The sequence below is a fragment of the Ranitomeya variabilis genome, chromosome 3 (assembly GCF_051348905.1).
Source record: "Ranitomeya variabilis isolate aRanVar5 chromosome 3, aRanVar5.hap1, whole genome shotgun sequence".
In the NCBI taxonomy this organism is placed as follows: domain Eukaryota; kingdom Metazoa; phylum Chordata; class Amphibia; order Anura; family Dendrobatidae; genus Ranitomeya; species Ranitomeya variabilis.
In genome coordinates this window covers 591,466,649-591,491,887 of record NC_135234.1, presented here as the reverse complement: position 1 = coordinate 591,491,887, position 25,239 = coordinate 591,466,649, and positions in this window count along the sequence as shown.

Below are 25,239 nucleotides of genomic sequence, written 5' to 3'. Positions count from 1 at the left end.
ATTTAATGGTGCACGTTGAGAGGCCTGAATATTTATAAATGAACTTAAACAGGCCCTCGGTGTGGCCAGCGTTGGGGTCATATGTCTCCTGGGACTCTTGATGGGGGGAGGATGCAGGACCAGGTTGAGGATTCAGATGCCCAGCCTCTTGGCTAATGAGACTAGACCATGTGGAAGACTTCTTGGTGTTGCTTGTCAACACACTTTAGCCTTTGTTTGCCATCCAACCCACAACATCCTTGCACTTGTCTGGGTTCATTAGTGGTGCAGTGCACTGACCAAATTTTGACAGGAACATAGAATGAGATAGTCACTTTCGGATCTGTCACACGGCCTTGGCAGGCACCACCATATCCAAGTCCCTTAACATCACCCTTTCTCATCTTGAAAGTGTTATGCTTATGAAACAAAAAAAATACTGGCTTTATTTTTCACAAGTACCCTTACAAAAGTCTTATGTACAAATTCACTGTATCTAGCAATGTGTGGCTATTTTTTTGCAGCTTGATTATACATGGCAACAGCAGACTGACGTAAATTACAGGTAAATAGTCACATTTGCGTATCTCTGCAGGCTTTGCAAAAGTCGCACAACAGCTAGAAAATGATATGCTATTTTTTAAACCAATAGAAAATTATGATTTTTGTTTAGATTGCCTTGCTGACACACTCCAAATGCAGAGTAATGAAGATAATTGCCCCTAATAAATTGTCATATAAGATTATTTCTACCCGGATTGCGGCAGTGGCACAACTGCTAGATAAAGATATGCAATTTTTTAAACAAATATATTTTTTGGGACAATTTTTTACATTGCCTTCATGAGACATGCCAACAGCAGACTCTGGAAAATGTATGGTAAATAGGTGATGATTCATAGCTCAAGAATTTTTGAGCCAATCGCACAACTACTATTCAATTATTAGGTATTTAAGCAATAGACAAGGAATATTATTTAGCAAATAGATTTTAAAATGGATGTTACTATATGCTGCCACAGAGGAATATTATTTTGCGTTAAAAAAAAATTATAGGCTGCTACACAAGAATATTATGTAGCTCCCTAAAAATTGTTTTGTACAGTATGTGCTTTTACTACTTAATATTATTTCCTTCTACAAAGAGCTGATTTTTATATTTTGGTATTGGATGAAACCCACCCTATTTCACCCTAATCTCACAGTCTGTTCTAACTAACTACTATACAACACATTGGAAAATAACAGATTTGCAGCATGTACTTGCATGAGAACACCCAGGTGCCTGCCTTTCACTCTCCCTCCTATTAAATCTCTCCCTACTAAATTCCCAGCTAACAAACAACTAATCTTGACAATCTTCAGCTCTTAAAAGAGCTTTTTGGAATGAATAACACTCACTATAAGCTCCTAACACTCTCCCTACACTCCTTTCACGCTCCCTACGTTCAAACTAGGCTCTTTTTCCAGCTGTAATGTGTGCAAGATGGCGCTGGCAGCCTTTAAATATCCCCTATGACGTTGGAAGGCCAGCCAATCACAGTAATGCCACACCAAAGATGGCGCCAGCATTACTGTGTTCATTGGCTGCAAAAAAAGCATCAAACATGCTAGGCATCTTACTCGAATATACCAAGACAAATACCTAATTACTCACGGAAAAACAAATAGCCCGAATACCATACTATTTGTGCAAGTAATGAATAGTGCCAAATGTATTCGCTCATCACTAGTTATTAAAGAAAAAAAAAAATACACTCTGCAACTCCTCTGACCTAGACACAGCCCCCTCCCCTCATAAAACATGACCCCCTGCTCATCATACATCACTACTATCCTAGACAAAGTGAAAACATAAGCATTAATAGAAACGCCATCATTTACCGATCGGTAACTGACTTTGAGGAAAAATACTTGGGAGACCAAACACGATTCTGCATGTGCTACGTTTCTGCCGAATCTGAGATTGGCGAACGTTTTCCGAACAAGTTCGCTCATCGCTACTTAGCAGTGAAACCTGTATTGCACTGCTTATTTTTCTGCTTCACAAAAAGCCCTCACTGGGTGTAAAAACACAGAAGAGGTCAAAGAGTTTTTTAAACACAAATATAAAGTTTATTAATTACTCACATATAAAATCCATACCAATTCAGAGTAAAGCTACCATAGCAGGACAAAAGGGAAATAAGTAAATGTACATCTGTCATGTGAGAAGACAGTGTAGTAGACTTGTTATTGGCAAAGCAGCTGGGCCTGATGGCCTCAGCCCACGTGTCCTCAGAGCATGTGCAAACCAACTGTGTACTGTCTTCCAGCACCTGTTTAACTGGAGCCTTCAATCACAGGGTGTACCAGAACTGTGGAAACCCACTTGCCTCGTGCCAGTTCCTAAGACCACTTTTCCAACTTCCCTACAAGACTATCGTCCAGTGGCCTTAACATCACATGTTATGAAGTCCTTGGAGAGAATAATACTTGCCTACTTGTGTCCGAGGGTGAGGGCTTTTACTGACCCCCTACAGTTTGCATACCAGTAGAGATTGGGGGTGGATGATGCTGTAGTGTCTCTGCTACATACAGTACATTCATTCTTGGACAATGATGGATCTGTAGTGCGCGCCATGTTTTTTTGACTTCTCAAGTGCTTTCAATACCTTACAGCCGCCCTTAATACATAATAAGTTGACTGATATGGTGGTAGATGAGGGGATGGTGAACTGGATAAGTGACTACTTGACTGACAGGCCGCAGTTTGTAAGAATGGGGGAGGTGGTATTTGGCAGTGTACGGAGCAGTATTGGAGCCCCTCAGGGTACAGAATTGTCACCCTTCCTCTTCACATTGTATACAGCTGACTTTCAGTATAAATCAGATTTTTGTCACCTCCAGAAATTCTCAGATGACTCAGTGATTGTAGGGGGCATTGAGGGGGGCCGGGGAGAGAAGGAATATGGAAGGGTGGTTTCTGACTTTGTGGATTGGTGCCGGAATAACTGTCTTGAACTAAATGTAAAGAAAACCAAGGAGTTGGTGGTGAGTTACAGAAATAAAAAGGAGTATTACTTACCGATCAATATTGCTGGCCAGGAGGTTGAGATTGTTGAGAGCTACAAATATTTGGGGGTTCACCTTGACAGTAAACTCGATTGGAGGTGTCATACAGAAAATTTAAACAAGAAGGAAATGAGCAGACTGTACTTTCTTCGGAAGCTCAGGTCTTTCAGTGTGTGCAGTAAAATGCTGGAAATGTTCTACCCGTCCTTTGTGGCAAGCGCCATCTTTTTGCTATCATATGCTGGGGCAGTAGTGTGCGAGTATCTGACGCTAACAAGCTCAACAAACTTATCAAGAAGGCAAGCGCAGCTGTTGGCTTCCATCTGGACTCTTTTGAGGAGGTATTGGAGGATAGAATTCAGAAGAAGTGTAGGGCTATAATGAACAATAATACACACCCACTATACGAGCTGTTCTGGAAGCAGAAGAGCACATTCAGCAGCCGTCTAATCCTACTAAGGTGCATGAAGGAGAAATTCAGGAAATTGTTTGTACCTACTGCTATGGGGAGGTACAGTACAGACCAAAAGTTTGGACACACCTTCTCATTTAAAGATGTTTCTGTATTTTCATGACTATGAAAATTGTACATTCACACTGAAGGCATCAAAACTATGAATTAACACATGTGGAATTATATACTTAACAAAAAAGTGTAAAACAACTGAAATTATGTCTTATATTCTAGATTCTTCAAAGTAGCCACCTTTTGCTTTGATGAGTGCTTTGCACACTCTTGGCTTTCTCGTTTTTCTTCGGGGCAGGTTCAGCTTTCTGACTGTCCTGGTGTGGATTCTGTGGATGACAGGTTGCAGCAGATTTGGGCTCATGTGGTGGACAATTTGGTATTGTCTCAGGAGGAGGCTCAACGTTTTGCTAACCGTCGTCGGTGTGTTGGTTCCCGGCTTCGGGTTGGGGATTTGGTCTGGTTGTCTTCCCGTCATGTTCCTATGAAGGTTTCTTCCCCTAAGTTTAAGCCTCGCTTTATTGGTCCTTATAGGATTTCTGAGATTATTAATCCGGTGTCTTTTCGATTGGCCCTTCCGGCTTCTTTTGCTATCCATAATGTCTTCCATAGATCTTTATTGCGGAAATATGTGGTGCCCGTTGTTCCCTCTGTTGATCCTCCGGCCCCTGTGTTGGTTGATGGGGAGTTGGAGTATGTGGTTGAGAAGATTTTGGATTCTCGCTTTTCGAGGCGGAGGCTTCAGTACCTTGTCAAATGGAAGGGTTATGGCCAGGAGGATAATTCTTGGGTTTTTGCCTCTGATGTCCATGCTGCTGATTTGGTCCGTGCCTTTCATCTGGCTCGTCCTGATCGGCCTGGGGGCTCTGGTGAGGGTTCGGTGACCCCTCCTCTAGGGGGGGTACTGTTGTGAATTCTGCTCTTGGGTTTCCTCCGGTGGTTGTTGATAGTAATGCAGTTTGTTGTGATTTTGCTTTTTGCTCCCTCTAGTGGTCATTAGTGATTTGACTCTGGAGCGTCTGTCTTTTTCTATATCCTCACCTGGGCCGTTAGTTCAGGGGCGTTGCTATATAAGCTCCCTGGACCTTCAGTTCAATGCCTGGCATCGTTGAAATCAGAGCTAATCTGTTGTGCTCTTGTCCTCTGATCCTGGTTCCTGTTTTTCAAGCTAAGTCTGCTTCTTTGCTTTTGCTTTTGTTTTGTTTGGTATTTTTGTCCAGCTTGTTCCTATCTGTATCCTGACCTTTGCTGGAAGCTCTAGGGCGCTGGTGTTCTCCCCCCGGACCGTTAGACGGTTCGGGGGTTCTTGAATCTCCAGCGTGGATTTTTATAGGGTTTTTGTTGACCAGATAAGTTATCTTGCTATATTCTGCTATTAGTAAGCTGGCCTCTCTTTGCTGAACCTGGTTCATTTCTGTGTTTGTCATTTCCTCTTACCTCACCGTTATTATTTGTGGGGGGCTTGTATCTTGCTTTGGGGTCCCTTTCTCTGGAGGCAAGAGAGGTCTTTGTTTTCTTCTCCTAGGGGTAGTTAGATTCTCCGGCTGGCGCGAGTCATCTAGCGATCTCCGTAGGCATGATCCCCGGCTACTTCTAGTGTTGGCGTTAGGAGTAGCTATTTGGTCAACCCAGTTACCACAGCCCTATGAGCTGGATTTTTGTATCTTGCAGACTTACACGTTCCTCTGAGACCCTGTCCACTGGGGTCATAACAGTATGCCAGGCCAGTATTAAATGTTTAATGCATTGCAGAAGTGGGATTATAAGAAAGAAAATTTTGAGTTTTTTTTTCCCTCTCTCATTTTTTTTTTTTTCTTTTCCCCTTTACCTCAGAGTGGCTTAAGCTTGCTGCAGACATGAATGTCCAGACCTTGATTACAAGTGTGGACCAGCTTGCCGCTCGTGTGCAGGGTATACAAGATTATGTTACCAGAAATCCTAGGTCTGAACCCAAGATTCCGATTCCTGAACTGTTTTCAGGAGACCGATTTAAGTTTAGGAATTTCAGGAATAATTGTAAATTATTTTTGTCCCTGAAACCTTGTTCGTCTGGAGACTCTGCTCAACAAGTAAAAATTGTTATTTCATTCTTACGGGGTGACCCTCAGGATTGGGCTTTTTCGTTGGCGCCAGGAGATCCGGCATTGGCTGATATTGATGCGTTTTTTCTGGCGCTCGGTTTACTTTATGAGGAACCCAATCTTGAGATTCAGGCAGAGAAAACCTTGCTGGCTATGTCTCAGGGCCAGGACGAGGCTGAGGTGTATTGCCAAAAATTTCGGAAATGGTCCGTGCTGACACATTGGAACGAATGTGCACTGGCCGCTAATTTTAGAAATGGCCTTTCTGAGGCCATTAAGAATGTTATGGTGGGTTTTCCCATTCCCACAGGTCTGAATGATACCATGTCCCTGGCTATTCAAATTGACCGGCGGTTGCGGGAGCGCAAAACCGCAAATTCCCTCATGTTGTTGTCTGAACAGACACCTGATGTGATGCAATGTGATAGAAAAACCGCAAATTCCCTCATGTTGTTGTCTGAACGGACACCTTATTTGATGCAATGTGATAGAATCCTGACTAGAAATGAGAGGAAAATTCATAGACGCCGGAATGGCTTGTGCTACTACTGTGGTGATTCTACACATGTTATCTCAGCATGCTCTAAACGTATATCTAAGGTTGTTAGTCCTGTCACCGTTGGTAATTTGCATCCTAAGTTTATTCTGTCTGTAACTTTGATTTGCTCACTGTCATCTTATCCTGTCATGGCGTTTGTAGATTCAGGTGCTGCCCTGAGTCTTATGGATCTCTCATTTGCTAAGCGCTGTGGTTTTATTCTTGAACCATTAGAAAATCCTATCCCTCTTAGGGGTATTGATGCTACGCCATTGGCAGAAAATAAGCCGCAGTATTGGACACAGGTTACCATGTGCATGACTCCTGAACACCGCGAGGTGATACGTTTTCTCGTTCTACATAAAATGCATGATTTGGTTGTTTTGGGGCTGCCATGGTTACAGACCCATAATCCAGTCCTTGACTGGAAGGCTATGTCAGTGTCTAGTTGGGGCTGTCGTGGTATTCATGAGGATTCCCTGCCTGTGTCTATTGCTTCTTCTACGCCTTCGGAAGTTCCGGAGTACTTGTCTGATTATCAGGATGTCTTTAGCGAGTCCAGGTCCAGTGCATTGCCTCCTCATAGGGAATGTGACTGTGCTATAGATTTGATTCCAGGCAGTAAATTTCCTAAGGGAAGACTGTTTAATCTGTCGATACCTGAACATACCGCTATGCGTTCATATATCAAGGAGTCTCTGGAGAAAGGACACATCCGTCCGTCTTCTTCCCCTCTTGGTGCGGGATTCTTTTTTGTGGCTAAAAAGGACGGATCTTTGAGGCCTTGTATTGACTATCGGCTTTTAAATAAGATCACTGTCAAATTTCAGTATCCTTTGCCGCTGTTGTCTGACTTGTTTGCCCGGATTAAAGGTGCCAAGTGGTTTACCAAGATAGACCTTCGTGGTGCGTACAACCTTGTGCGCATTAAGCAAGGGGATGAATGGAAAACCGCATTCAATACGCCCGAAGGTCATTTTGAGTACTTGGTGATGCCTTTTGGGCTCTCTAATGCCCCTTCAGTTTTTCAGTCCTTTATGCATGACATTTTCCGGAACTATCTGGATAAATTTCTGATCGTTTATCTGGATGATATTCTGGTTTTTTCTGATAATTGGGACTCGCATGTGGAGCAGGTCAGGATGGTCTTTAAAATTTTGCGTGAAAATTCTTTGTTTGTCAAGGGCTCAAAGTGTCTTTTTGGTGTACAGAAGGTTCCCTTTTTGGGGTTCATTTTTTCCCCTTCTGCTGTGGAGATGGACCCAGTCAAGGTCCGAGCTATTCTTGATTGGACTCAGCCCTCGTCAGTTAAGAGTCTTCAGAAGTTCTTGGGTTTCGCTAACTTCTACCGTCGTTTTATCGCTAACTTTTCTAGCATTGTGAAACCTTTGACGGATATGACCAAGAAGGGCTCCGATGTGGTTAATTGGGCTCCTGCTGCCGTGGAGGCTTTCCAGGAGTTGAAACGTCGGTTTACTTCGGCGCCTGTTTTGTGCCAGCCTGATGTCTCGCTTCCCTTTCAAGTTGAGGTGGATGCTTCAGAGATTGGAGCAGGGGCCGTTTTGTCGCAGAGAGGCCCTGGTTGCTCTGTTATGAGACCTTGCGCCTTTTTCTCTAGGAAGTTTTCGCCTGCGGAGCGAAATTATGATGTGGGCAATCGGGAGTTGTTGGCCATGAAATGGGCATTTGAGGAGTGGCGTCATTGGCTCGAGGGTGCTAAGCATCGTGTGGTGGTCTTGACTGATCACAAAAATCTGATGTATCTCGAGTCTGCTAAACGCCTGAATCCTAGACAGGCCCACTGGTCATTGTTTTTCTCCCGTTTTGACTTTGTTGTCTCGTATTTACCAGGTTCAAAGAATGTGAAGGCCGATGCTCTTTCCAGGAGCTTTGTGCCTGATGCTCCTGGAGTTGCTGAACCTGTTGGTATTCTTAAGGATGGTATTATCTTGTCAGCTATTTCTCCAGATCTGCGACGTGTGTTGCAGAGATTTCAGGCTGATAGGCCTGATTCTTGTCCACCTGACAGACTGTTTGTGCCTGATAAGTGGACCAGCAGAGTCATTTCCGAGGTTCATTCCTCGGTGTTGGCAGGTCACCCAGGAATTTTTGGCACCAGAGATCTGGTGGCCAGATCCTTTTGGTGGCCTTCCTTGTCTAGGGATGTGCGGTCATTTGTACAGTCCTGTGGGACTTGTGCTCGAGCTAAGCCTTGCTGTTCTCGTGCCAGCGGGTTGCTCTTGCCCTTGCCTGTCCCTAAGAGACCTTGGACACGTATCTCCATGGATTTCATTTCTGATCTTCCGGTGTCTCAGGGCATGTCTGTTATCTGGGTGATATGTGATCGCTTCTCCAAGATGGTCCATTTGGTTCCTTTGCCTAAGCTGCCTTCCTCTTCCGATCTGGTTCCTGTGTTTTTCCAGAACGTGGTTCGTTTGCACGGCATCCCTGAGAATATTGTGTCAGACAGAGGATCCCAGTTCGTTTCCAGATTCTGGCGATCCTTTTGTTGTAGGATGTGCATTGACTTGTCGTTTTCGTCTGCTTTCCATCCTCAGACTAATGGACAGACGGAGCGAACTAATCAGACTTTGGAGGCTTATTTGAGGTGTTTTGTCTCTGCTGATCAGGACGATTGGGTGACCTTCTTGCCGTTAGCTGAGTTTGCCCTTAATAATCGGGCTAGTTCCGCCACCTTGGTTTCGCCGTTTTTCTGCAACTCTGGTTTCCACCCTCGTTTTTCTTCGGGTCATGTGGAACCTTCTGACTGCCCTGGGGTGGATTCTGTGGTGGATAGGTTGCAGCGGATCTGGAATCTTGTGGTGGACAACTTGAAGTTGTCACAGGTGAGGGCTCAGCGCTTTGCCAACCGCCGCCGCGGTGTGGGTCCCCGACTACGTGTTGGGGATTTGGTGTGGCTTTCTTCCCGCTTTGTTCCTATGAAGGTTTCCTCTCCCAAATTTAAACCTCGTTTTATTGGTCCTTACAATATATTGGAAATTCTTAATCCTGTATCCTTTCGCCTGGATCTTCCTGTGTCGTTTGCTATCCACAACGTGTTTCATAGGTCCTTGTTGCGGCGGTACGTTGTGCCTGTGGTTCCTTCTGCTGAGCCTCCTGCTCCGGTGTTGGTTGAGGGCGAGTTGGAGTACGTGGTGGAGAAGATCTTGGATTCTCGTCTCTCCAGGCGGAGGCTTCAGTACCTGGTCAAGTGGAAGGGCTATGGTCAGGAAGATAATTCCTGGGTGGTCGCCTCTGATGTTCATGCGGCCGATTTAGTTCGTGCCTTTCACGCCGCTCATCCTGATCGCCCTGGTGGTCGTGGTGAGGGTTCGGTGACCCCTCACTAAGGGGGGGGTACTGTTGTGATTTTGCGTTTTGCTCCCTCTAGTGGTCATTAGTGATTTGACTCTGGAGCGTCTGTCTTTTTCTATATCCTCACCTAGGCCGTTAGTTCAGGGGCGTTGCTATATAAGCTCCCTGGACCTTCAGTTCAATGCCTGGCATCGTTGAAATCAGAGCTAATCTGTTGTGCTCTTGTCCTCTGATCCTGGTTCCTGTTTTTCAAGCTAAGTCTGCTTCTTTGCTTTTGCTTTTGTTTTGTTTGGTATTTTTGTCCAGCTTGTTCCTATCTGTATCCTGACCTTTGCTGGAAGCTCTAGGGGGCTGGTGTTCTCCCCCCGGACCGTTAGACGGTTCGGGGGTTCTTGAATCTCCAGCGTGGATTTTTATAGGGTTTTTGTTGACCAGATAAGTTATCTTGCTATATTCTGCTATTAGTAAGCTGGCCTCTCTTTGCTGAACCTGGTTCATTTCTGTGTTTGTCATTTCCTCTTACCTCACCGTTATTATTTGTGGGGGGCTTGTATCTTGCTTTGGGGTCCCTTTCTCTGGAGGCAAGAGAGGTCTTTGTTTTCTTCTCCTAGGGGTAGTTAGATTCTCCGGCTGGCGCGAGTCATCTAGCGATCTCCGTAGGCATGATCCCCGGCTACTTCTAGTGTTGGCGTTAGGAGTAGCTATTTGGTCAACCCAGTTACCACAGCCCTATGAGCTGGATTTTTGTATCTTGCAGACTTACACGTTCCTCTGAGACCCTGTCCACTGGGGTCATAACAGCAGTTGTCCTTGGGTTGCAATCCTGGGCAGGTGTCCCTGCTGATTGCAGCTCTGACTGGGATATTTAGGTGTGCAGGATTCATTAGCCCTTGCCAGTTGTCCATTGTTCTTGGAGGTTTTGCATCTCTGTCTGGTTCCTCCTGCCCTGCTGCCAAATCAGCAAAGATAAGTGTCTGGTTTTTGTTTCTACAGCACACATGCTGTGTGCTTTACAATTCAGTGCTATTCATGGTTTTTTTCTTGTCCAGCTTAGACTGTGTTTGGATATTTTCAGTCAAGTTGGATTCTCAGGAGAAGCAGATATACAGGTCCTTCTCAAAAAATTAGCATATAGTGTTAAATTTCATTATTTACCATAATGTAATGATTACAATTAAACTTTCATATATTATAGATTCATTATCCACCAACTGAAATTTGTCAGGTCTTTTATTGTTTTAATACTGATGATTTTGGCCTACAACTCCTGATAACCCAAAAAACCTGTCTCAATAAATTAGCATATCAAGAAAAGGTTCTCTAAACGACCTATTACCCTAATCTTCTGAATCAACTAATTAACTCTAAACACATGCAAAAGATACCTGAGGCTTTTAAAAACTCCCTGCCTGGTTCATTACTCAAAACCCCCATCATGGGTAAGACTAGCGACCTGACAGATGTCAAGAAGGCCATCATTGACACCCTCAAGCAAGAGGGTAAGACCCAGAAAGAAATTTCTCAACAAATAGGCTGTTCCCAGAGTGCTGTATCAAGGCACCTCAATGGTAAGTCTGTTGGAAGGAAACAATGTGGCAGAAAACGCTGTACAACGAGAAGAGGTGACCGGACCCTGAGGAAGATTGTGGAGAAGGACCGATTCCAGACCTTGGGGAACCTGAGGACGCAGTGGACTGAGTCTGGTGTGGAAACATCCAGAGCCACCGTGCACAGGCGTGTGCAGGAAATGGGCTACAGGTGCCGCATTCCCCAGGTAAAGCCACTTTTGAACCATAAACAGCGGCAGAAGCGCCTGACCTGGGCTACAGAGAAGCAGCACTGGACTGTTGCTAAGTGGTCCCAAGTACTTTTTTCTGATGAAAGCAAATTTTGCATGTCATTCGGAAATCAAGGTGCCAGAGTCTGGAGGAAGACTGGGGAGAAGGAAATGCCAAAATGCCTGAAGTCCAGTGTCAAGTACCCACAGTCAGTGGTGTGGGGTGCCATGTCAGCTGCTGGTGTTGGTCCACTGTGTTTCATCAAGGGCAGGGTCAATGCAGCTAGCTATCAGGAGATTTTGGAGCACTTCATGCTTCCTGGCACCTGCTCACAGTGCCAAAACCACTGGTAAATGGTTTACTGACCATGGTATTACTGTGCTCAATTGGCCTGCCAACTCTCCTGACCTGAACCCCATAGAGAATCTGTGGGATATTGTGAAGAGAAAGTTGAGAGACGCAAGACCCAACACTCTGGATGAGCTTAAGGCCGCTATTGAAGCATCCTGGGCCTCCATAACATCTCAGCAGTGTCACAGGCTGATTGCCTCCATGCCACGCCGCATTGAAGCAGTCATCATTTCTGCCAAAGGATTCCCGACCAAGTATTGAGTGCATAACTGAACATTATTATTTGATGGTTTTTTTGTTTGTTATTAAAAAACACTTTTATTTGATTGGACGGGTGAAATATGCTAATTTATTGAGACAGGTTTTTTGGGTTATCAGGAGTTGTATGCCAAAATCATCAGTATTAAAACAATAAAAGACCTGACAAATTTCAGTTGGTGGATAATGAATCTATAATATATGAAAGTTTAATTGTAATCATTACATTATGGTAAATAATGAAATTTAACACTATATGCTAATTTTTTGAGAAGGACCTGTACATTCCATGTCTTTAGTTAGATGGTGGAATTTTTGTATTATCTGCTGTGGATATTTTTAGGGTTTTAATACTGACCGCTTAGTATTCTGTCCTATCCTTTCCTATTTAGCTAGCGTGGCCTCTTTTGCTAAATCCTGATTTCTGCCTGTGTGTGTCTTTTCCTCTAATACTCACAGTCAATATTTGTGGGGGGCTGCCTATCCTTTGGGGTTCTGCTCTGAGGCAAGATATTATTCCCATTTCCATCTATAGGGGTATTTAGTCCTCCGGCTGTGTTGAGGTGTCTAGGATGTGTTAGGTACACCCCACGGCTACTTCTAGTTGCGGTGTCAGTTTAGGGTTTGCGGTCAGTACAGGTTCCACCTACTCCTGAGAAAGTCCCATGCGGCTCCAAGGTCACCAGATCATAACAGTACAACTGGCCAGCAATGAGTTAAATGCATCTCAGAAGAAGGGAAGAAAGGTGTTGAGCCATTTTTTTTCTGTAGCCTGCTTTGTCTTTTCTTCCCTCTTTTTCTCTGGGTGACTGAGGAGTCTTGTGCTAGCATGGATGTTCAGGGATTAGCTTCTCGTGTAGACCAGCTTGCTGCTAGGGTACAGAGTATTTCTGATTATATTGTTCAGTCTCCAGTTTTAGAGCCTAAGATTCCTACTCCTGATTTGTTTTTTGGGGACAGGTCCAAATTTTTGAGTTTTAAAAACAACTGTAAACTGTTTTTTGCTCTGAGACCTCGATCCTCTGGTGATTCCATTCAGCAGGTTAAAATTGTCATCTCCCTGCTGCGTGGCGATCCTCAGGATTGGGCATTTTCCCTGGAATATGGGAATCTGGCCTTAATCTTACTTAATGTAGACACCTTTTTTCAGGCTTTAGGATTATTATATGATGAACCAAATTCTGTGGATCAAGCGGAGAAGAAATTGTTGGCCCTGTCTCAGGGTCAAGAAGCGGCAGAATTGTATTATCAGAAATTTAGAAAATGGTCTGTGTTGACCAAATGGACTGATGATGCTTTGGCGGCAATTTTCAGAAAGGGTCTTTCTGAATCCGTTAAAGATGTTATGGTGGGGTTTCCCACGCCTTTCGGTCTGGGTGATTCTATGTCTCTGGCCTGTTGTGAATTAGACTTTTTTGGCTCCCTCTTGTGGTCACTAGTGATATGACTCTGGGATTGTCTTTCCTCAGTTTGGCACCCACCTGGGTCGTTAGTCCAGGGGTGTTGCTATATAAACTTCCTGGATTCTTAGTCCAGTGCCTGGCATTGTTGTAATCAGTTCCTTTCTGTTTGCTCCTGTCTGCTGGTCCTGGATCTTGCAAAATTAAGCTAAGTCCTGCTTCCTTGTTTTTTGGTTATTTGCATTGCTCTTATTTTTTTGTCCAGCTTGTACTAAATGTGATTCCTGATTTTGCTGGAAACTCTAGGGGGCTGGTGTTCTCCCCCCGGGCCGTTAGACGGTTCGGGGGTTCTTGAATATCCAGCGTGGAACTTTTGATAGGGTTTTTGCTGACCGTATAAGTCATCTTACTATATTCTGCTATTAGTCAGTGGGCCTCTCTTTGCTAAATATCTAGTTCATTCTTACGTTTGTCTTTTCTCCTTACCTCACCGTTATTATTTGTTGGGGGCTTGTATCCAACTTTTGGGGTCTTTTCTCTGGAGGCAAGAAAGGTCTATCTTTTCCCTTCTAGGGTTAGTTAGTTCTCCGGCTGGCGCGAGATGTCTAGAACCAACGTAGGCACGTTCCCCGGCTGCTGCTATTTGTGGTGCTAGGATTAGATATATGGTCAGCCCAGTTACCACTGCCCTATGAGCTGGTTTTTTGTGTTTGCAGACTTGGTATGTACTTTTGAGACCCTCTGCCATTGGGGTCATAACAGTATGCCAGGCCAAGGTTGAATATTTAATGCATTGCAGAAGTGGGATTACAAGAAAGGAAAGTCTGAGTTTTTTTTTTTTTTCTTTCCTCTCTTTTTTCCTCCCCTTTACCTCTGAGTGGCTTGTGCTTGCTGCAGACATGAATGTCCAGACTTTGATTACAAGTGTGGATCAGCTTGCTGCTCGTGTGCAGGGCATACAAGATTTTGTTACCAGTAGTCCAATGTCTGAACCTAAAATACCTATTCCTGAACTGTTCTCTGGAGATCGATTTAAGTTTAGGAATTTCAGGAATAATTGTAAATTGTTTCTATCTCTGAGACCCCGTTCATCTGGAGACTCAGCTCAGCAAGTAAAAATTGTTATCTCTTTCTTACGGGGCGACCCTTGTCATGAATCCCAATGGCTAGGGATAGCAAGGGACAAGCAAAGTAATACAAAATATCGGACGAGCTCTAGGGTGATGGAACCTGGGCTGACCGCTGCCCTACGCCTAACAAACGCAACTAGAGATAGCCAGGGAGCGTGCCTACGTTGGTTCTAGACGCCACGCACCAGCCTAAGAGCTAACTAGTACTGCAGAGAAAATAAAGACCTCACTTGCCTCCAGAGGAATGAACCCCAAAAGGTATAGTTGCCCCCCACATGTATTGACGGTGAAATGAGAGGAAGGCACACACATAGAGATGATATATATAGGTTCAGCAAATTGAGGCCCGCTGTAAACTAGAAAGCAGAACGATACAAAAGGGGTCTGAGGGGTCAGCAAAAAACCCTAATCAAAAAAACCATCCTGAGATTACAAGAACCCATGTGCCAACTCATGGCACATGGGGAGAACCTCAGTCCACTAGAGCTACCAGCTAGCATAGAGACATAATAAGCAAGCTGCAAAAAAAAAAAACAACGATTGAAAATCAGCACTTAGCTTATCCTGAAAGATCTGGGAGCAGGTAGGCAGGAACCAAACAGAGCACATCTGAATACATTGATAGCCGGCAAGGGAATGACAGAAAGGCCAGGTAAAATAGGAACCACCCAGCCTCTGATGGACAGGTGGAAACCAAAGGCCGCAACCCACCAAAGTCACCCAGTACCAGCAGTAACCACCAGAGGGAGCCCACAAACAGAATCCACAACAGACCCTCAGGATTGGGCCTTCTCGCTAGCGCCAGGAGATCCGGCATTGGCAAATAATAATGCGTTTTTTCTGGCGCTCGGATTGCTTTACGAGGAACCCAATCTTGAAATTCAGGCAGAAAAAGCCTTGCTGGCTATTTCTCAGGGCCAGGATGAAGCTGAAGTGTATTGCCAAAAATTTCGGAAATGGTCCGTGCTTACTCAGTGGAATGAGTGTGCTCTGGCCGCAAATTTCAGAAATGGCCTTTCTGAAGCCATTAAGAATGTGATGGTGGGTTTCTCCATTCCTACAGGTCTGAATGATTCCATGGCGCTGGCTATTCAAATTGACCGGCGTTTGCGGGAGCGCAAAGCCGCGAATCCTCTGGTGGTGTTGTCTGAACAAACACCTGATTTAATGCAATGTGGTAGAATTCAGACTAGAAATGAACGGAAAAATCATAGACGACAGAATGAGTCTTATGGATCTGTCATTTGCCAAGCGCTGTGGTTTTGTTCTTGAGCCGTTGGTAAATCCTATCCCTCTTAGAGGTATTGATGCTACGCCATTGGCGGAAAATAAACCGCAGTTTTGGACACAGGTAACCATGTGCATGACTCCTGAACATCGGGAGGTGATTCGTTTTCTTGTTCTGCATAAAATGCATGATTTGGTCGTTTTGGGTCTGCCATGGTTACAGACCCATAATCCAGTCTTGGATTGGAAGGCAATGTCTGTGTCAAGTTGGGGCTGTCAGGGAATTCATGGTGATTCCCCGCCGGTGTCTATTGCTTCCTCTACTCCTTCGGAAGTTCCTGAGTATTTGTCTGATTACCAGGATGTATTCAGCGAGTCCAGGTCCAGTGCTCTTCCTCCTCATAGGGACTGTGACTGCGCTATAGATTTGATTCCAGGTAGTAAATTTCCTAAGGGAAGATTATTTAATCTGTCTGTACCTGAGCATACCGCAATGCGTTCGTATATCAAGGAATCTCTGGAGAAGGGGCATATCCGTCCATCCTCTTCCCCTCTTGGTGCGGGATTCTTTTTTGTGGCCAAGAAGGACGGATCTTTGAGACCTTGTATTGACTTTCGGCTTCTGAATAAAATCACTGTTAAATTTCAGTATCCTTTGCCTCTGTTGTCGGACTTGTTTGCCCGGATTAAAGGTGCCAAGTGGTTCACCAAGATAGATCTTCGTGGTGCGTACAACCTTGTGCGCATTAAGCAAGGAGATGAATGGAAAACTGCATTTAATACGCCCGAAGGTCATTTTGAGTACTTGGTGATGCCTTTCGGGCTCTCTAATGCTCCTTCAGTGTTTCAGTCCTTTATGCATGATATTTTCCGGAAGTATCTGGATAAATTTATGATTGTTTATCTGGATGATATTCTGTTTTTTTCTGATGATTGGGACTCGCATGTAGAGCAGGTCAGGATGGTGTTTCAGGTTTTGCGTGAGAATGCTTTGTTTGTTAAGGGCTCAAAGTGTCTCTTTGGAGTACAGAAGGTTCCCTTTTTGGGTTTTATTTTTTCCCCTTCTGCGGTGGAGATGGACCCAGTCAAGGTCCGAGCTATTCATGATTGGACTCAACCCACGTCAGTTAAGAGTCTTCAGAAGTTCTTGGGTTTTGCTAACTTCTACCGTCGTTTTATCGCTAATTTTTCTAGCGTTGTTAAACCTTTGACGGATATGACCAAGAAAGGTTTTGATGTTGCTAACTGGGCTCCTGCAGCCGTGCAAGCTTTTCAAGAGTTGAAGCGCCGGTTTACTTCGGCGCCTGTTTTGTGCCAGCCTGATGTCTCACTTCCCTTTCAGGTTGAAGTGGATGCTTCTGAGATTGGGGCAGGGGCCGTTTTGTCGCAGAGAGGCCCTGGTTGCTCTGTAATGAGACCATGTGCTTTTTTCTCTAGGAAGTTTTCACCTGCTGAGCGGAATTATGATGTTGGCAATCGGGAATTGTTAGCCATGAAGTGGGCATTTGAGGAGTGGCGTCATTGGCTCGAGGGTGCTAAGCATCGTGTGGTGGTCTTGACTGATCACAAAAATCTGATGTATCTCGAGTCTGCTAAACGCCTGAATCCTAGACAGGCCCGCTGGTCATTGTTTTTCTCCCGTTTTGACTTTGTGGTCTCGTATTTACCAGGTTCAAAGAATGTGAAGGCTGATGCTCTTTCAAGGAGTTTTGTGCCTGACTCTCCTGGAGTCGCAGAACCAGTTGGTATTCTCAAAGAGGGAGTTATCCTGTCAGCCATTTCTCCGGATTTGCGACGTGTGTTGCAGAGATTTCAGGCTGGTAGACCTGACTCTTGTCCACCTGACAGACTGTTTGTTCCTGATAAGTGGACCAGCAGAGTCATTTCCGAGGTTCATTCCTCGGTGTTGGCAGGGCATCCGGGAATTTTTGGCACCAGAGATCTGGTGGCTAGGTCCTTTTGGTGGCCTTCCTTGTCACGGGATGTGCGGTCATTTGTGCAGTCCTGTGGGACTTGTGCTCGAGCTAAGCCTTGCTGTTCTCATGCCAGCGGGTTGCTCTTGCCCTTGCCTGTCCCGAAGAGGCCTTGGACACACATTTCCATGGATTTCATTTCAGATCTTCCGGTGTCTCAGGGCATGTCTGTCATCTGGGTGGTATGTGATCGCTTTTCCAAGATGGTCCATTTGGTATCTTTGCCTAAGCTGCCTTCCTCTTCCGATCTGGTTCCTTTGTTCTTTCAGAATGTGGTTCGTTTACATGGCATTCCTGAGAATATTGTGTCTGACAGAGGATCCCAGTTTGTTTCCAGGTTCTGGCGATCCTTTTGTGCTAAGATGGGCATTGATTTGTCGTTTTCGTCTGCCTTTCATCCTCAGACTAATGGACAAACGGAGCGAACTAATCAGACTCTGGAGGCTTATTTGAGGTGTTTTGTTTCTGCAGATCAGGATGATTGGGTGACCTTCTTGCCGTTGGCTGAGTTTGCCCTTAATAATCGGGCTAGTTCCGCTACTTTGGTTTCGCCTTTTTTTTGCAACTCTGGTTTCCATCCTCGTTTTTCCTCGGGACATGTGGAGCCTTCTCACTGTCCTGGGGTAGATTCCGTGGTGGATAGGTTGCAGCAGATCTGGAATCATGTGGTGGACAACTTAAAGTTGTCACAGGAGAAGGCTCAGCGTTTTGCCAACCGCCGCCGCGGTGTGGGTCCCCGACTTCGTGTTGGGGATTTGGTATGGCTGTCTTCTCGATTTGTTCCTATGAAGGTTTCCTCTCCTAAATTTAAGCCTCGCTTCATCGGTCCTTACAAGATATTGGAAATCCTTAAGCCTGTGTCCTTTCGCTTGGATCTTCCGGTGTCGTTTGCCATTCACAACGTGTTCCATAGGTCTTTGTTGCGGCGGTACGTTGTACCTGTGGTTCCTTCTGTTGAGCCTCCTGCTCCGGTGTTGGTTGAGGGCGAGTTGGAGTACGTGGTGGAGAAGATCTTGGATTCTCGTCTCTCCAGACGGAGGCTTCAGTATCTGGTCAAGTGGAAGGGCTATGGTCAGGAGGATAATTCCTGGGTGGTTGCCTCTGATGTGCATGCGGCTGATTTAGTTCGTGCCTTTCACGCTGCTCATCCTGATCGCCCTGGTGGTCTTGGTGAGGGTTCGGTGACCCCTCCTTAAAGGGGGGGTACTGTTGTGAATTAGACTTTTTTGGCTCCCTCTTGTGGTCACTAGTGATATGACTCTGGGATTGTCTTTCCTCAGTTTGGCACCCACCTGGGTCGTTAGTCCAGGGGTGTTGCTATATAAACTTCCTGGATTCTTAGTCCAGTGCCTGGCATTGTTGTAATCAGTTCCTTTCTGTTTGCTCCTGTCTGCTGGTCCTGGATCTTGCAAAATTAAGCTAAGTCCTGCTTCCTTGTTTTTTGGTTATTTGCATTGCTCTTATTTTTTTGTCCAGCTTGTACTAAATGTGATTCCTGATTTTGCTGGAAGCTCTAGGGGGCTGGGGTGGTTTTTGCTGACCGTATAAGTCATCTTACTATATTCTGCTATTAGTCAGTGGGCCTGGGTTCTCCGGCTGGTGCGAGACGTCTAGAACCAACGTAGGCACGTTCCCCGGCTGCTGCTATTTGTGGTGCTAGGATTAGATATATGGTCAGCCCAGTTACCACTGCCCTATGAGCTGGTTTTTTGTGTTTGCAGACTTGGTATGTACTTTTGAGACCCTCTGCCATTGGGGTCATAACACTGGCCATTCAGATTGATCTGCGCTTGCGGGAGCGCAGAACTGTGCGCGCTGTGGCGTTGTCCTCAGAGCAGATGCCTGAGCCAATGCAGTGTGATAGGATTCTTTCTAGAACGGAACAATGGGGATTCAGATGTCAGAATAGGCTGTGTTTTTATTGTGGCGATGCTTCTCATGTCATTTCAGTCTGCCCTAAGCGTACCAAGAGGATCGCTAGTTCATTTACCATCAGTACTGTACAACCTAAATTTCTGTTATCTGTGTCCTTGATTTTCTCATTGTCATCATTTTCAGTCATGGCGTTTGTGGATTCAGGCGCCGCTTTGAACTTAATGGACTTTGAGTTTGCCAGGCGTTGTGGTTTTCCCTTACAGTCTTTGCAGAACCCTATTCCTTTAAGGGGCATCGATGCTACACCTTTGGCTAAAAATAAGCCCCAGTTCTGGACACAGGTCACCATGTGCATGGCGCCAGCCCAAAAGGAAGATTGTCGATTTCTGGTGTTGCATAATTTGCATGATGCTATCATGCTGGGTTTTCCGTGGTTGCAGGTACATAATCCTGTGTTGGATTGGAAGTCTATCTCTGTGACTAGTTGGGGATGTCAGGGGGTTCATAATGACGTTCCTTTGATGTCAATCTCCTCTTCTTCCTCTTCTGAAATTCCAGAGTTTTTGTCTGATTTTCAGGATGTATTCGATGAGCCCAAGTCCAGTTCCCTTCCACCGCATAGGGACTGTGATTGTGCGATTGACTTGATTCCAGGCTGTAAGTTTCCTAAGGGCGGACTTTTCAACCTGTCTGTGCCTGAACATACCGCCATGCGGAGTTATGTTAAGGAGTCTTTGGAGAAAGGGCATATTCGGCCATCTTCTTCACCGTTGGGAGCAGGATTTTTTTGTTGCTAAGAAGGATGGTTCCTTGAGACCCTGTATTGATTATCGCCTCTTGAATAAGATCACGGTCAAGTTTCAATACCCTTTAACTCTGCTTTCCGATTTGTTTGCTAGGATTAAGGGGGCTGGTTGGTTTACGAAGATTGACCTTCGAGGGGCATATAATCTTGTTCGTATTAAGCAGGGTGATGAATGGAAAACTGCGTTTAATATGCCCGAAGGCCATTTTGAATACCTTGTGATGCCATTCGGGCTCTCTAATGCTCCATCTGTTTTTCAGTCCTTCATGCACGATATCTTCCGGACTTACCTTGATAAATTCATGATTGTATATTTGGATGACATTTTAATTTTTTCCGATGATTGGGAGTCTCATGTGAAACAGGTCAGGATGGTATTTCAGATCCTTCGTGATAATGCTCTGTTTGTGAAGGGGTCTAAGTGTCTCTTTGGAGTGCAGAAGGTTTCTTTTTTGGGCTTCATTTTTTCTCCCTCATCTATAGAGATGGATCCGGTTAAGGTTCAGGCCATTCATGATTGGATTCAACCCACATCCGTGAAGAGCCTTCAGAAATTTTTGGGCTTTGCTAATTTTTATCGCCGTTTCATTGCTAACTTCTCCAGTGTGGTTAAACCCTTGACCGATTTGACGAAGAAAGGCGCTGATGTGACGAATTGGTCCTCTGCGGCTGTCTCTTCCTTTCAGGAGCTTAAACGCCGATTTACTTCTGCCCCGGTGTTGCGTCAACTGGATGTTTCCCTTCCGTTTCAGGTTGAGGTTGACGCTTCTGAGATTGGGGCAGGGGCCATTTTGTCTCAGAGGGATCCTGTTGGTTCCTTGATGAAACCGTGTGCCTTCTTTTCCCGTAAGTTTTCGCCTGCTGAACGCAATTATGATGTCGGCAATCGGGAGTTGTTGGCTATGAAGTGGGCGTTTGAGGAGTGGCGACATTGGTTTGAGGGAGCTAAGCACCGTATTGTGGTCTTGACCGATCATAAAAATCTGATTTACCTCGAGTCTGCCAGACGGCTGAATCCTAGACAGGCTCGATGGTCCTTGTTTTTTTCCCGTTTTGATTTCATGGTCTCGTATCTTCCGGGTTCTAAGAATATTAAGGCTGATGCCCTCTCTAGGAGTTTTTTGCCTGATTCTCCTGAGGTCCTTGAACCGGTCGGCATTCTGAAAGAAGGGGTGGTCCTTTCTGCCATTTCCCCTGATTTACGATGGGTTCTTCAGGAATTCCAGGCTGACAAACCTGATCGCTGTCCAGTGGGGAAACTGTTTGTTCCTGATAGATGGACTAGTAGAGTGATTTCTGAGGTTCATTGTTCTGTGTTGGCTGGCCATCCTGGTATTTTCGGTACCAGAGAATTGGTTGGTAGGTCCTTTTGGTGGCCTTCTTTGTCACGTGATGTGCGTTCTTTTGTGCAGTCCTGTGGGACTTGTGCGCGGGTCAAGCCTTGTTGTTCCCGTGCTAGTGGGTTGCTTTTGCCCTTGCCGGTCCCTGAGAGGCCCTGGACGCATATTTCTATGGATTTTATTTCTGATCTTCCGGTTTCCCAGAAGATGTCGGTCATCTGGGTTGTTTGTGACCGGTTCTCTAAGATGGTCCATTTCGTGCCTTTGCCTAAGTTGCCTTCCTCTTCTGATTTGGTTCCGTTGTTTTTTCAGTATATGGTTCGTTTGCATGGTATTCCGGAGAATATTGTGTCCGACAGAGGTTCCCAGTTTGTTTCTAGGTTTTGGCGGGCCTTTTGTGCTAGGCTGGGCATTGATTTGTCTTTTTCTTCCGCATTTCATCCTCAGACAAATGGCCAGACCGAGCGAACTAATCAGACTTTAGAAACTTATCTGAGATGCTTTGTGTCTGCTGATCAGGATGATTGGGTGGCTTTCTTGCCATTGGCCGAGTTTGCCCTTAATAATCGGGCTAGTTCGGCTACCTTGGTTTCGCCCTTCTTTTGTAATTTTGGTTTTCATCCTCGTTTTTCTTCGGGGCAGGTTGAGCCTTCTGACTGTCCTGGTGTGGATTCTGTGGTTGACAGATTGCAGCAGATTTGGGCTCATGTGGTGGACAATTTGGTATTGTCTCAAGAGGAGGCTCAACGTTTTGCTAACCGTCGTCGGTGTGTTGGTTCCCGGCTTCTGGTTGGGGATTTGGTCTGGTTGTCTTCCCGTCATGTTCCTATGAAGGTTTCTTCCCCTAAGTTTAAGCCTCGCTTTATTGGTCCTTATAGGATTTCTGAGATTATTAATCCGGTGTCTTTTCGATTGGCCCTTCCGGCTTCTTTTGCTATCCATAATGTCTTCCATAGATCTTTATTGCGGAAATATGTGGTGCCCGTTGTTCCCTCTGTTGATCCTCCGGCCCCTGTGTTGGTTGATGGGGAGTTGGAGTATGTGGTTGAGAAGATTTTGGATTCTCGCTTTTCGAGGCGGAGGCTTCAGTACCTTGTCAAATGGAAGGGTTATGGCCAGGAGGATAATTCTTGGGTTTTTGCCTCTGATGTCCATACTGCTGATTTGGTCCATGCCTTTCATCTGGCTCGTCCTGATCGGCCTGGGGGCTCTGGTGAGGGTTCGGTGACCCCTCCTCTAGGGGGGGTACTGTTGTGAATTCTGCTCTTGGGTTTCCTCCGGTGGTTGTTGATAGTAATGCAGTTGTCCATGCGTTGCAATCCTGGGCAGGTGTCCCTGCTGATTGCAGCTCTGACTGGGATATTTAGGTGTGCAGGATTCATTAGCCCTTGCCAGTTGTCCATTGTTCTTGGAGGTTTTGCATCTCTGTCTGGTTCCTCCTGCCCTGCTGCCAAATCAGCAAAGATAAGTGTCTGGTTTTTGTTTCTACAGCACACATGCTGTGTGCTTTACAATTCAGTGCTATTCATGGTTTTTTTCTTGTCCAGCTTAGACTGTGTTTGGATATTTTCAGTCAAGTTGGATTCTCAGGAGAAGCAGATATACATTCCATGTCTTTAGTTAGATGGTGGAATTTTTGTATTATCTGCTGTGGATATTTTTAGGGTTTTAATACTGACCGCTTAGTATTCTGTCCTATCCTTTCCTATTTAGCTAGCGTGGCCTCTTTTGCTAAATCCTGATTTCTGCCTGCATGTGTCTTTTCCTCTAATACTCACAGTCAATATTTGTGGGGGGCTGCCTATCCTTTGGGGTTCTGCTCTGAGGCAAGATAGAATTCCCATTTCCATCTATAGGGGTATTTAGTCCTCCGGCTGTGTCGAGGTGTCTAGGATGTGTTAGGTACACCCCACTGCTACTTATAGTTGCGGTGTCAGTTTAGGGTTTGCGGTCAGTACAGGTTCCACCTACTCCTGAGAAAGTCCCATGCGGCTCCAAGGTCACCAGATTATAACAGTTTCCCCACTGGACAACGATCAGGTCTGTCAGCCTGAAATTCCTGAAGAACCCGTTGTAAATCAGGGGAAATAGCAGAAAGAACCACCCCTTCTTTCAGAATGCCGACCGGTTCAAGGACCTCAGGAGAATCAGGCAAAAAACTCCTAGAAAGGGCATCAGCTGTTGTGAATTCTGTTCTCGGGCTCCCTCCTGTGGTCGTGAATGGTACTTTGGTGAGTTCTGTCCTTGGACACCCTCTGGTGGCTTTGACTGGAACTGCTGATCTTTGAGGTTGGCTTTCTCAGCTGCCCTCGCTTATTGCTTCTGCTGGCTTTCCTATTTAACTCTGCTTAGGTCGTTAGTTCATGCCAGCTGTCAATGTCTCAGTACTGGTTCAGAGCTCTCTTGGATTTCTCTGATGACCTGTCTACTTCAGCAGACGCTAAGTCCCTGCTAGTTCATTTGTTGTTCATTGGTTTTTGAATATATTTCTCAGTACATGCTATGTTTCTAGTCCAGCTTGCTATTATGATATTTCCTTGCTAGCTGGAAGCTCTGGGGGTGCAGAGTTGCACCTCCACACCGTGAGTCGGTGTGGAGGTCTTTTTGCACACTCTGCGTGGTTTTTGTAGTTTTTAATACTGACCACACAGTTCCCTTTCCTATCCTCTGTCTATCTAGAGAAGACTCGGCCTCCTTTGCTAAAATCTGTTTCATTTCTGTGTTTGTCACTTCCCTCTTAAATCACAGTCAATATTTGTGAGGGGCTACCTTTACTTTGGGGAATTTCTCTGAGGCAAGGTAGGCTTCTATTTCTATCTTTAGGGGTAGTTAGCTCTTAGGCTGTGAAGAGGCGTCTAGGGAGAGTTAGGTACGCTCCATGGCTATTTCTAGTGTGTGTGATAGGATTAGGGATTGCGGTCAGTAGAGATACCACCTCCTCAGAGCTTGTCCCAGGTTTTACGTTTTAACCATCAGGTCATTCTGGGTGCTCCTCACCACAAGGTCCATAACAGTACAGCTGGCCCACAAAGTGTTAATGCATCTCAAAAGAGGGATAAGAGAAGTTCTGAGTCAATTTTTTTTTCTTTGCTGCTTGTTTTGTCTTTCTTTTCCCCTTAACCTCTGGGTGGTTCAGGACTCAGGTGTAGATATGGATATTCAAGGTCTGTCCTCTTGTGTGGATCAACTCACTGCAAGGGTACAAAGTATTCAAGATTATGTAGTTCAGAATCCGATGTTAGAGCCTAGAATTCCAATTCCTGATTTGTTTTCTGGGGATAGATCTAAATTTTTGAATTTCAAAAATAATTGCAGACTGTTTCTTGCTCTGAAACCCCGCTCCTCTGGTGACCCCATTCAGCAAGTAAAGATTATTATTTCTTTGTTGCGTGGCGACCCGCAAGACTGGGCATTCTCCCTTGAGCCAGGAAATCCTGCATTGCTTAATGTAGATGCATTTTTTCTAGCGCTCGGATTGCTTTATGATGAATGAAATTCTGTGGATCAGGCAGAAAAGATCTTGCTGGCTCTATGTCAGGGTCAGGATGAAGCAGAAGTATATTGCCAGAAGTTTAGAAAGTGGTCTGTGCTTACACAATGGAATGAGTATGCCCTGGCAGCAATTTTCAGAAAGGGTCTTTCTGAAGCCCTTAAAGATGTTATGGTGGG